Source organism: Trachypithecus francoisi, unplaced genomic scaffold, assembly GCF_009764315.1.
Source record: "Trachypithecus francoisi isolate TF-2019V2 unplaced genomic scaffold, Tfra_2.0 Lachesis_group21, whole genome shotgun sequence".
Taxonomy (NCBI): domain Eukaryota; kingdom Metazoa; phylum Chordata; class Mammalia; order Primates; family Cercopithecidae; genus Trachypithecus; species Trachypithecus francoisi.
In genome coordinates, this window is record NW_022681467.1 from 51,463,483 (window position 1) to 51,476,319 (window position 12,837).

The 12,837-nt window shown below is 42.9% G+C and overlaps 1 long non-coding RNA gene across 1 annotated transcript in view; it reads right to left on the reverse strand.

Annotated features, from left to right (window-relative positions):
• LOC117068954 overlaps nt 1–12,837 on the reverse strand; it is a 220,478-nt gene that overhangs the window by 185,641 nt on the left and 22,000 nt on the right. The window contains exon 2 of the long non-coding RNA XR_004431324.1: nt 11,268–11,380. This is a non-coding gene — a long non-coding RNA (uncharacterized LOC117068954). The remainder of the gene's footprint in view (nt 1–11,267; nt 11,381–12,837) is intronic.

Below are 12,837 nucleotides of genomic sequence, written 5' to 3' on the forward strand. Positions count from 1 at the left end.
AAGGAAATTTTCCTATAGAAAGAAGTAATAGTATATAATGAGATGTGATTACGTTAAGTGGAAGGAGAGGTACTATCCTTGCCAACCATGCTAGCAAGTTGCTTGCCTGGCCTTCCCGAATGCATCAGCAAGAATTTCTCCACGATAAGACAAGAATTCCATCCAAGGCCATTTCTCAGATAAAAAGAAGATAGAAGAGTATTTTATATTAAAGGCAAATAAGGCACAGAATTATTCTTAAATCTCAGTCGTTTTTCTTCCAGATTAAAGAAAAGCCAGGCAACTTTTTCTCATCATTTCACATCCAAATTCCAATTTAGGAATGCGTTCTGAGAAATTTATGAATCAGGAGACACTCTGCTTATTGCGATAGTAACTAGAATAAGAATCTGAATTGTTCCAATTTCTTAAAAAAAAAAAAATTGGTTTATTTTCTCTGTCAGTTCATGGGCAAGAGCTGGAGGGGTGGGTGTGTGGGGGGAAGTGTGTGACTCCTATCTTTTGAAAGTAGGCTTCATCTGGAAGCTAAAAAGACCATGAAGGTCACCTTCAATGCTATTATTCTAGAATTCTAAGACAATATATATAGGTTTTATTTACTACTAAAATAGATTAATACACCAAGACTTCAATAAATTGGATGCAACCTCTATGGCCACCTGAAATAGCCAGAAAAGGCCGGGCGCGGTGGCTCAAGCCTGTAATCCCAGTACTTTGGGAGGCCGAGACGGGTGGATCACGAGGTCAGGAGATCGAGACCATCCTGGCTAACACGGTGAAACCCCGTCTCTACTAAAAAATACAAAAAACTAGCTGGGCGAGGTGGTGGGCGCCTGTAGTCCCAGCTACTCAGGAGGCTGAGGCAGGAGAATGGCGTGAACCCGGGAGGTGGAGCTTGCAGTGAGCTGAGATCCGGCCACTGCACTCCAGCCTGGGCAACAGAGCGAGACTCCGTCACAAAATAAATAAATAAATAAAAAATAACCAGAAAAAGTGGATGACCATGTGGAGAGGCCCCTGTGAAGGGCATAAGATTGGCATCACTGTGGGGTGCACGGTGACTGTGGGAGCTCACTCAGCAGTGGGAGAGGGTAAGGCATTCATGTATCACAAGTGTGTTTGAGTCACAGATGGCTTCCAGGTCTAGCTGAGCCTCAGAACCAATTGCAGGGTTCTTGTTTGTTTTCTTTCTATATGCGGTGTTCTGGGATCTCAAATCAAAATCACCAAGAGTAACCCGAAACATCTATCATTTTAAAAGCTTCCCAGGGAGTCTGATGTGGCCAGGTCCTATGCCAGATTCAGCATCTAACATGTCTTTTTTTTTTTTTTTTTTTTTTTTTTTTTGAGGCGGAGTCTCGCTCTGTGGCCCAGGCTGGAGTGCAGTGGCCGGATCTCAGCTCACTGCAAGCTCCGCCTCCCGGGTTCCCGCCATTCTCCAGCCTCAGCCTCCCGAGTAGCTGGGACTACAGGCGCCTGCCACCTCGCCCGGCTAATTTTTTGTATTTTTTAGTAGAGACGGGGTTTCACCATGTTAGCCAGGATGGTCTCGATCTCCTGACCTCGTGATCCGCCCGTCTCGGCCTCCCAAAGTGCTGGGATTACAGGCTTGAGCCACTGCGCCCAGCTTAACATGTGTTTCTTAAGCCTCTTGATGGACCTGGCATTGCTCTAAGCTTTGGCTACAAAGTGGAGTGTAGGGCTGGAGTTGGAGTTTAGGCCCCTGGAACTGTTTTCACGGTGTTCACATCTTCTGTCTCTTTCACTCTACAGATGTCATGATTCTGTGTCCATAATAATGAGAAGGCCACTTAAAAACATATTCTATTGTGAAATATAACCAAATAATATTCACAACTATTAATATTATTACTATTAATAACAGATTGTCAAAGGTACAATCTAAAGTGCTAGGCAGGTAATATTTTAATTTTTATTTTAATCCATTTTACAGATGAGGAAATGTAGAATTCAAGAGATTAAATACATGGTTTACACCCCTCTGCCGAGGCAAGTGGGAGGGCATGAGGCAGAAGGAAGAGATAGGTTTAAAGCAACAAGGATGAGATTCTCTTCTACTTCCGTTTCACCCTAGAGCCTGTGATCTTAACTCTAATGCTACTCCTCAAATATACATGAGTAGTTCAAAATACATGGTTGAAATACATGTTATTGACATTCCTACAATATGTAGTTTTGACAAGCAGAATGGAAAATGTCCCTAGATTCTAAGTAGTCTAAAATGAACACCATCTAGGCAATTTCACACTATGATTATAGTGTTATATATCAAAGAGGAGTGAACTTTTTTATTTTCTACCACAGGCAAGGTATCTATATACATTATCACTTAATTTAACTATATCAGCAACAAGGTTTAATCTAAGCCCCAATTAGTATTGAGAAAGCTGAGTCCGAGGTGGCTTAGTAAAGTTCAAAACCACCTGCCCCAAGAGTGGTATATTTCAGGTCTTTAGATCTAAATGTAGAATGTGCTTTTTTATTGCATCAACTTAGGAATCATATAATGAGCTCCTTTCAAAGGAAAGCTGGGTTTACGTCTCGGCTCTGCTGTCACTTAAAAGCAGTATAATCTTGGACAAGTTGTGAAACTTCTTTCAATTTCAGTTTCCTCATCTACAAAAGTAGAATAATAATAATAATAATAGCTATCTCAAAAGGTGAGGATTACATGTTAATAAAGCAGCTAATGAAGTGTCTTGGAAATATAGACAATAATGCTTTTGTTTATTATTAAAGTTAATTTTAACAATACTTGTGGACAGTATGTTCTATTAAACTCTCAGAAAATGGAAGTTCAAGAGGCAGAAAACAATGAGAGATGAGAAAAAATTGGAAAGGATATTCCCTAAGAAACAATCAAAATTGTAAACTAATAGATAGTGTGATTTATAGTTTTCTTTGCCTTTTTAAAAATTTACCCCTTCAATCGAGACCATCCTGGCTAACACGGTGAAACCCCGTCTCTACTAAAAAAAAATACAAAAAAAAAAACTAGCCGGGCGAGGTGGCGGGCACCTGTAGTCCCAGCTACTTGGGAGGCTGAGGCAGGAGAATGGCGTAAACCCGGGAGGCGGAGCTTGCAGTGAGCTGAGATCCGGCCACTGTACTCCAGCCTGGGCGACAGAGCGAGACTCCGTCTCAAAAAAAAAAAAAAAAAAAAAAAAAAAAAAAAAAAAAAAAAAAATTTACCCCTTCAACCAATATTATGAGTGCTTACTATGTGACAGATACTGTTCTAGGTATTGGAGTTTCAGGAGTGAAGAAGACAAGTAAGATTTTACTCCAGAAAGAACTCAACCTTCTAGAGAAAGAGAAAGTCAATGAGAAAGTAAATAAGTAAGTTGGGTGTGGTGGTTCACGACTATAATCCCAGCACTTTGGGAGGCTGAGGTTGCTGGATCATTGAGCTCAGGAGTTCAAGACCAGCCTGGCCAACATGGCAAAACCCTGTTTCTCATAAAAATACAAAAATTAGCCAGGCACGATGATGGTACATGCCTGTAGTACCAGCTACTTGGGAGGCTGAGGAAGGAGAGTCACTTGAACTCAAGAGGCAGAGGTTGCAATGAGCTGAGACTGTGCTACTGCACTCCAGCCTGGGTGACAGGGTGAGACCTCATCTCAAAAAGACAAGTAAATGAATAATATAGTTGCAATTAGTGATGAGGATACTGGGAAAATCAATGAAGAGTGCAATTGAGAAAGGGAACAGTGATTATCTGGACAGAATCAGGCAAGGAAAGACCTCATTGAGAAGATGAGATTTGAGCTGGGACCAGAGAACAAGAAGTTTGACGTGCAACAGTCTGGGGACAGAACCCATGGAGGAGAACAGGAACCCCAAGTGGAGTGTGCAGGAGAGATAAAAAGCCTATCACATTTGACAAAAGGCAAACAGGGCAATGTGTGAGAAGGTCAAAATGGTTATCAGGGATCAGGCCTTGTGGTAGCATGCCTGTCTTTCAACAGGTTTGTGGAGAAACAGACAGGGAGATTTGCTCACAGCAAGCCCTTGAGAGCAACACCTGTCCAAGGAATGTAGGAAACAGGATTGAGCAGAGAGAGAAGTTGAGCTGTAATGCGTTTGATATCATTTGGCTCTGTGTCCCTACCCAAATCTCATGCCAAATTGTATAATCCCCAGTGTTGGAAGAGGGGCCTGATGGGAGGTGATTGGATCATAGGGGTGGATTTCCCCCTTTCTGATGTCGTGAGTTCTCACGAGATCTGGTTGTTTAGAAGTGTGTAGCACCTCCCCCTTTGCTCTCTTCTTCCTGCTCTGGTCACATAAGACATGCCTCTTCCTCTTCCACCATGATTTTAAGTTTCCTGAGGCCTCCCCAGCCATGCTCCCTGTACAGCCTGTGGAAGTGTGGGTCAGTTAAAACCTCTTTTCTTTTTAAATTACCCAGTCTCAGGTAGTTCTTTATAACAATGCAACAACAGACTTTGTTTGCAACAAAGGGCTTAGCCAACCCCATGAGCTGCTCTGAGCTAGGATGTCCCAGCAGAATTGGCCTGCCTTTGGTTTATGAGATCAGATTTTCATGTCTATCTGTCTTCTTCCACCCACACATTGGCCAGCTATCCCTAGGAAGGTGATGTGACTGTATGCAAAGTGGTTCTCTTCACCTGATAGCAATTTCTGAATAAGACATCAACTGAGAACCATCAGCCACCATCACTCCCAGCAGCTGGGGAATGAGCATTTCTGTCATGGAAGGGAGATCTGGGTGACAGACTACAGCATCTGTCACAATGAACACATCATGTATCATTCAGACTGGGATATTTCTGAAAGTAAAAGGAGTTCTTACTAATATTAATAATAAGCTGAGGAAACAAACATATATAAAGAATGGCCCAGCTAAACCGATACATAATTTACTCATTCATAGACTGCAATACACAGTGTAGATTTAATTTTAAGTGTTATGGAAGGCCAGGTTACTTAGAATATATTTGCGTTACTGGCCTCAGAACATGCTGGAGAGCCTCAACTCTACTTTCTCAGAAGACCTAGCTGCGGGTCTCCGACAAAGAAAATACACCAGAACTGGGGTGTTGCTGCTGCCGCCTCTACCTTATCTTGACTGCTTTTGTTTCAGGGCTTTCCTAGGCATCGCTGCCTCGCCAGCCTCCTACTGCCTTGACGCCTCTCGTATTGAATATCAATACCACGGTGATTTTGCAACCACTAAACTGATTTAAAGATGAAATGGAAACAGTTCAATATCAGCAAAGATGTTAAAATTACATATTCTGAGGCTCTGTGACATGAGAGGAAAGTGAATAAAGGCTTTGTGTTCCCAGGAGGAGACTGAGAGCAAGGGGTGAAGGAGTGGGAGAGAAAGATTATGGCGCTGGTGGGCTCAAGGAGAGCCATTCCACCAAGGCTCAGAATAAACACAACAGCCAAGAGTTTACTCAGGCTAATGCGGATTTGAAAATGATATCAAACACTTCCAGATGCTGACTGTTAGCACAGAGGAGACAATTCACAGATGGCTGTAAACAGCCTGTGCCGATGGAGATGGAGAACAGTGTCCCTGTAGTGCGGATTCTTAATCAAGGACCTACAGACCCCTAAAGGAGTTCACAGGTAGAACTCAGGGAGTCTGTAAAGGTGGATGTAAAGGATGTCACACCTTTACTTTCACTAACCTCTGATTTAAATTTAGCAATCCTTTTACTTATGAATGTGAGCAATAAACCCTAATAGGCTAGAAGCACCTGTGACTTTATCACAAATGGAAATCACTGATATGCTCATACCATAACACAGTTGCAAGTTTCTCAAAGTCTCTTTCACTTTCATCACTTTTTAATTATGAGTCATTAGACACATCACTAGATCTTATTTTTTAGTGTGTTAATAAAGAAGTATATCTATAAACCATAAATACTATACTATATGGTTAAGTATTTTGATAATTATTTTAATACTATTGATTTCTTTCTTGCTTCTAAGCCTATATATTTTTGGCATATATTTAAAACCTTTATTCTGGAAGGATTTCTACTGATTTCACCAGACTACCTAAAAGGTCCATGGGACACAAATTGGTAAGTGTTCTACCCCAGACTCCTGTATCTAGAGATATGCCACTACATCTTCACTTCCTAGCAGGCACAATTCTCAATCCACAATACAGGTAGGTAAGATTTATTGCATTTGCTTGCTTGCTTTGAATCAAATGTTGAGGTTAGCTGTGGTCTAAATCTGGGAAGTTTTGTATTCCTCACCTTCTAGATATCACAGTGTGAACCCTAAAATTGGGGTACAGCCTGAGAGGGCACATGGGCTCTTGACTTCAAACAGGAAAGAATTCAAGAACAAGCCAACAGAGTAAAGTGAAAGCAAGTTTATCAAAAAAGTAAAGAAATTAAAAAGTGGCTACTGCTTAGGCAGAGCAGCCCTGAGGGCTGCTACTTGGCTTTTTAAAAATTATTATTTCTTGATCATATGCTAAACAAAGTGTAGAAAATGTTTGGACAAACGGAGGCAAGATGGCACAGTTCCGGGTTCTTCACTGTCAACTTTCCCGCGCCCTGGAAAGACACGGGTCGACTGCGCAGGCGCAACCCGACCTCCGCTGGAGAGAAACCGGAGCCCGCCTAGCCACGCCTACCACCCCGCCCCCGACCCGCCTATGTCCCACCCACTGCCCTCCCACTCCCGGCCCGGGACATAAAAGCCGCTCTTGGCGAGAACGCCGGAGCGAACTTCCTCGGCCCCTCCTCCTGCGCGGGACCCAGGAACCTCGCCCGAGAACGGCGGAGCGAACTTCCTCGGCCCCTCCTCCTGCGCGGGACCCAGGAGCCTCGCTCGAGAGCGCCGGAGCGAACTTCCTTGGCCCCAGCTTCTGTGCGGACCTGGGAACCTCGCCCGAGAACGCCGGAAAGACTTCGTCGGCCTCCACCAGCGGAGGCCGGTGAACCTCGCCCCTCCCTCACATTGGTTTGTAAATAAAGTTTTTTTTTTTGCCTTGCCTACTTGCCTTTTCTCTGGCATTTGCTCTGGGGGTCGCATTAAAGCAAATCAGATAATTCATGAGTTTTTCAGGGAAAGTACAGGAAATTCCTCGAACTGACCCCCCCTACTCCCACCCTTTCGGGTCATATAGAGTAACTTCCAGATGTTGCTGTGACATTTGTAAACTGTCATGACACTGGTAGGAGTTTTCTTTAGTACGCTAATGTGTTATAATTAGCATATAATGAGGAGTGAGAAAGGCCACTGGTCACTGTCATTGCCATCTTGGTTTGGGTGGGTTTTGTCTAGCTGCTTTACCACATCCTGTTTTATTAGGGGTCTGCATGACCCATATCTTGTGAAATAAGTCCTGCCAAACTCTTATATCCTAATAGGTTTCCATAATATCATGGAGATGGAGTAGAGAAATGTGCGATAGCTGATAATATAGTTCTACACATGCAAAAATCATTTTGCACAGCCCCCGATTTCAAATGTGCCCAGGGTGTGGAGGGTGGTAGTAGAAGGACAGGTAAAAGGTGAATGACGCTGTTCTTTTTTAGATCCAGAGAATATGGACTGGCCCCCAACTGACTTAAAAAGGAAATGTCTCTTAGATGACTGGCACCAATAAACCAGCCCTTGTGGTTTTGATAGACGCACTGACCTGTCTAGTGATGGCCTCTTTTAGTGGCTGAGTGTTACCCAAGACTTTTCATCAGTGATAGCAGTTGCTGCTGAGGGTCACAGAGAACCACTTTCAAATACACACACTTTCAACTGAGACCACAATCATGCTTCAACCATTTAAAATTTGTTGTATGCACTTCAAAGAACAAAGTCTCCCTGATACTACATTGCTGCAAAAAAAAAAAAAAAAAAAAAAACCCTCAAAATCAATTTAGCTCATTGCTCTTAAATACTCAAACTCTGTCATTACAAAATCCAAAACATTCTTTTGAAACAATGTTTTTAGGTATCCAGCTTGCTAATGGCTTTCTAAAACCAGCGCCTATGGGGGGCATAATAAAATTCTCTTTCAGTGACTGAAGATTTTTCAGTAATTCCCCCCAAAATCAACTTAGATGTGACCTTCCTGCTTTAGGGTCGTGGAACTGCCCTGGGATCTTTCACTGAGCTCAGGTGAGGCAGGAAAATTGGGTCTGGAGTCAGGGAACATAAGGCCGATTCACACTTCAGCTATGACAGGAAATATCCTCTCCATAGGGCATATGCCGAGTAAATGACTTTGTAACTTTTCCTCTTCATTTACATAGGGCATACATACACCAAGTAACCAATGGAATCCTCTAAAGGGTATTTAAACTCCCAAAAACTCTGTACCAGGGCCCTTGAGCCCGTATGCTCCAGCCTGCTCCCACACTGTGGAGTGTACTTTCATTTTCAATAAATCTCTTCATTCCTTCCTCACTTTCTTTGTGCGTTTTGTCCAATTCTTTTTTCAAGACCCCAAGGACCTGGATACCCTCCACTGGTAACATAAACACTATGTCCCAGTTTGCCTGGCATTGTCCCAGTTTTTGCTGTTGCCCTGGCAGAGTGCCTCCTTTCATCTTAAATGTGTCCTAGTCCAGATGATAAATTTCATGGTCATTCTGGCCATCAGTCCATGCAGGATATGGCTGACACATCTACTTCTTTGTATGCCTGAGCCTTCCGGGTACAGGGGCTAGGCTACTCCTGAGCCGTTCCTGGGGAAGCCCATCTCCTCAGAGGCCTTGACGCTGGCACAGGATTCTGCTACCAACGTGTAAAGGGTCCCTGCTTTCCTGGCTGCCTCACAGAATTCCTCCTTACCCTTCCCTACTTCTCCCTGACTCCAATTAGAACTCCTTCCAAGGGTTAATTTCTTCATACATGGGAAAAAAGAATAACATGGCAGCTGGCTATGGCTATGAGCCTGTGAAGCAAACTTCCCCAGGGATAAAGAGGCACAAAGGAGATGAGCAGACACCCTTTCATGGACGTGGGATCCCCTTCACAGATTTAAGTATCCTATAGGGGTATGCACTTTTGTTTAGACTAGGCTATTTTACAACTCGGTAGAGACACAAGTTAACTTGTAGGAAACTGGTTACAGCAAAAATATTTCATGTCTGTACACATGCAAAGTCCCTCCAGAGAAGACAAAATTATTTCTCTCCCCAGTGTAGAAAAATTCAGTTTGTACCTATTTGTCAATTTATGTCAGCATTTCTATTCTATAGAAGCAGTGTACTTGAATACTCCTTTGAACCAGTTGGTACAGTTCCCTTATTAATTAGTTAAGAAAATCTTTGGCAGTTGTTCATTTTTATCTGTATGAAAGCCATGATCCCTTTATATTTTTTCTTCAAAATTATCCTTTAACCCTGGTTAGCTGCTTGAAACAAAACAGTAGAGAGAGGAAAATAAAGAAAGGAACAACACAAGCTAATAGTTCAATAACATATCTTGTCACCTCTGCTTAATCTTTCCTTCTCCCCATCACATACAGTCTAGGGTGACTGTGGCTCTGTACAATACAGCTTTTCACTTGAGATGAGGATTCTATCTATTTAGTTCTGGATTTTCCTTTCCAGTCCTCGAGGCTGATTCTTAGACTTCACACTCTGAACACTAGCTCTCAACAAATCTATGGATTCCTCCCTTGGTGGTCTACATTAACAATTTCCCCAGAGAGTAATTGTAAAGACCATTTGTGTTCGTTTTGCATAAAGAGGACAGAACCGAACAGAATTTGCATAGGCATTCATCTGCCATGCTTGAGCTAAAATATTACCCTTCAAAATCCCAATTCAACCAATTTTGAGTGACGGCCCAAAATTTGTGGCCGAGCCTGTCACCTCTCTTCTCAAATGACATCCACGGTACCCCGGTTGCCTGAAGAGTAGGTTCCAAACCATTTACTTTGATGCATTCAAAGTCCTTTGGCATCTGGCTTACTCTACCCTGTGACATAGCACTCCCCACGGAACACAACAATTACACAAAAGACCTATCATTTCCAAGCATAACAGGTGATTTTTCTGTCTTCTATTCTCAATTCATGCTGTGCCCTCTATCATGCAACTCCTTTCTCTGCCTTCTGAACTTTTACTCTGCAAATCTGAGCTTAGATTAACCTGACCCTCTCTGTTACCCTTTCCTCCCCAGTAAAATTTAATGGACCTCACATCTGTAATCTTATAACACTTCGACTATATCACAAATAAAACACCTGGCCATAGTTAAGATCAGCTACAACATTTGCAGGGCTCAGGGCAAAAAGAAAACTTGTGGGGTCCCTCATTCGAATTTATTAAGATGTCAACAGAAGCATTAAACCAAGTGCAAGGTCCTTCTGAGTATAGGGTCTGTGGGACTGCACAGGTCACACTCCCTTGAAGTCTGGTCACAGTTCTCACAAGTATTTGCTCACATGTCAGCCCAAGCCCCATGGCTTTTCATAGCCTGAGAATTAAAAATCAAGTCCCAAGATTCCCAACTGGACTGAATGGACCCCCTCTTGGTCAAGGGGACCCAAGAGAAGTTTTTTGTTTATTTATTTATTTGTCCCCCAGGCTGGAGTGCAGTGGCGCAATCTCGGCTCACTACAAGCTCCACCTCCAGGGTTCCCACCATTCTCCTACCTCAGTCTCCCAAGTAACTGGGACTTCGGGCACCCACCACCATGCCAGGCTTTTTTTTTTTTTTTTGTATTTTTAGTAGAGACGGGGTTTCACCGTGTTAGCCAGGATGGTCTCAGTCTCCTGATCTCATGATCCACCCACCACAGCCTCCCAAAGTGCTGGGATTACAAGCGTGAGCCACCGCACCCGGCACCAAGTCTTAAAAACTGAGTTCCTGGCTATGACTGGTCAGGAAGTCAGGCAAGCCTCATTATAGCCCCTCCCTCCCTAATTGCCATTGGACTTGCTTTCCTAAGGATTAAACAGAAACCGGCCCTTTCAAAAGATTTGCCACACTCCCCTCGCTTCTTATTTTGACAAAACAACTGACCGGCATTTCTTCCTGATAAGAGACCACTGACCAGGAACTGGCTCTGGCTGATTTACAGAGACTGTGTATGAGATGCCTCTGTGTCCTCCATATCAGCTTTTCATGTACGGAGCCAAACTGGAATGCATTTAAATGTTAAGCCTCCACCCCAAAGTGAACATGGGACATATGCAACACACATTTGCTTACTACACACGTGTGCACCCTCCTTTGGGAATATTTATAGTTCCTTCTCTTACCTGTTGATAATGTATACTTAGCCTACCTGTTCAGCTTCAATTCCCGTCTTATCCTTCCTTCTCTGAAGTGCTCGCTGCCAGTTTCTGCCAGAGGCTGTGCTTCCCAGCCTGCAGGATGACCAGGCAGCAGGCTGCAATCCTTTATAAAAAAAATAAAGAGGGGAGGAATAGCATCAGGATAAACAGCTAATGCATATGGGGCTTAACACCTCGGTGATGTGTTGATGGGTGCAGCAAACCATCATGGTACACGTTTTCCTATGTAACAAATCTGCGTGTCCTGCACATGTAACCCAGAACTTAACATAAAATAAAAAATTAAAGAAATAAAATGGCAGCGTCAGAGGCATTGGAACCAGAGTGACTCCATCTTGAGTGAGGGCTGGAAAATGGGGCTGAGACCTGCTGGGCTGCATTCCCAGAAAGTCAGGCATTCCGAGACTCTAGATGTTTATGGTTAAGGAACAAATTAGTAATGTTTACTAAACAGACCCAGACGTGGGAGTGTCCACATATCCTGCTGTCTAGAGAACGAAAGCATTCCTAATTTTGCTTTACTGATAATATCGATTCTTTCAAAATATAGGAATTAAGAAAATTAATCCTTTATCATAAACCATTGTAACGGAACATATCTGCCTATATATACGAGCACTATATCTAGAGTAGACGCGTTCCTCCTCTATTGGGAACGTCCTCCTCTGACTATGGAGTAGCTGTCCTTTCACCACTTTATTTTCTTCATAAACTTGCTTTCACTTTGCACTGTGGACTCACCCTGAATTCTTTCTTGCTCAAGATCCAGGAACCCTGTCTTGGGGTCTGGATCAGGACCTCTTTCCTATAACAGCAGGCTTTGGATGGGAAATTGTTAGAATATTTTTGGGAAAAAAATTGGTATTATCTAATACAATTTAAAATATAAAAAAATTAAAAATAAAGTTCTCCTTTCCAAATGTATGAACATTGTGGTTCATCAGTTGACAGCCCTGCCTCCATTGCAAATCTTCAGTTTTCTCATTCTGAACCCAGTGGTCACCGTTTGAATTTTCTCTTGAAAATTACCAAAAACAAATTACCAAAACCTTGGTGGCTTAAAACAACACAAATCTATTCTCATACATTCTGGTTACAATCTGGCCAGCAGTCCTAATTCCCTGTAACTGAACTAAGATCAAGGTGTCAATAAGGTTGGTTTCTTCAGGAGGCTCCAGGGAAGAATACATGTCCCTGCCTTTCCCAGCTTCCAGAAGCTGCCAGCATTCCTTGACAGGTGACCCCTTCCTTCATCTTGAAAGCACATGACTCCAATATTTTCTTCCTTTGTTACATCACCTTCTCTCTGATTCTGACGTCTCTTACCTTCCTCTTATAGACTGCTATGGTTACATCAAGTTCACTTGGATAATCCAGCATAATCTTCTCCCCATCTCAAAATCATTAACTTAATCACACCTGCAAAGCCATTTTGTGCTATATAAAGTAACAGTTACAGGTTCTGAGGATTAGGACATGAATTTGTTGAGGATGGGGGAGGTTATTTTTCTGGCTACCACAGCCTGCAAACCAGGGTATCAAGTGCAGGACTTAGGCACA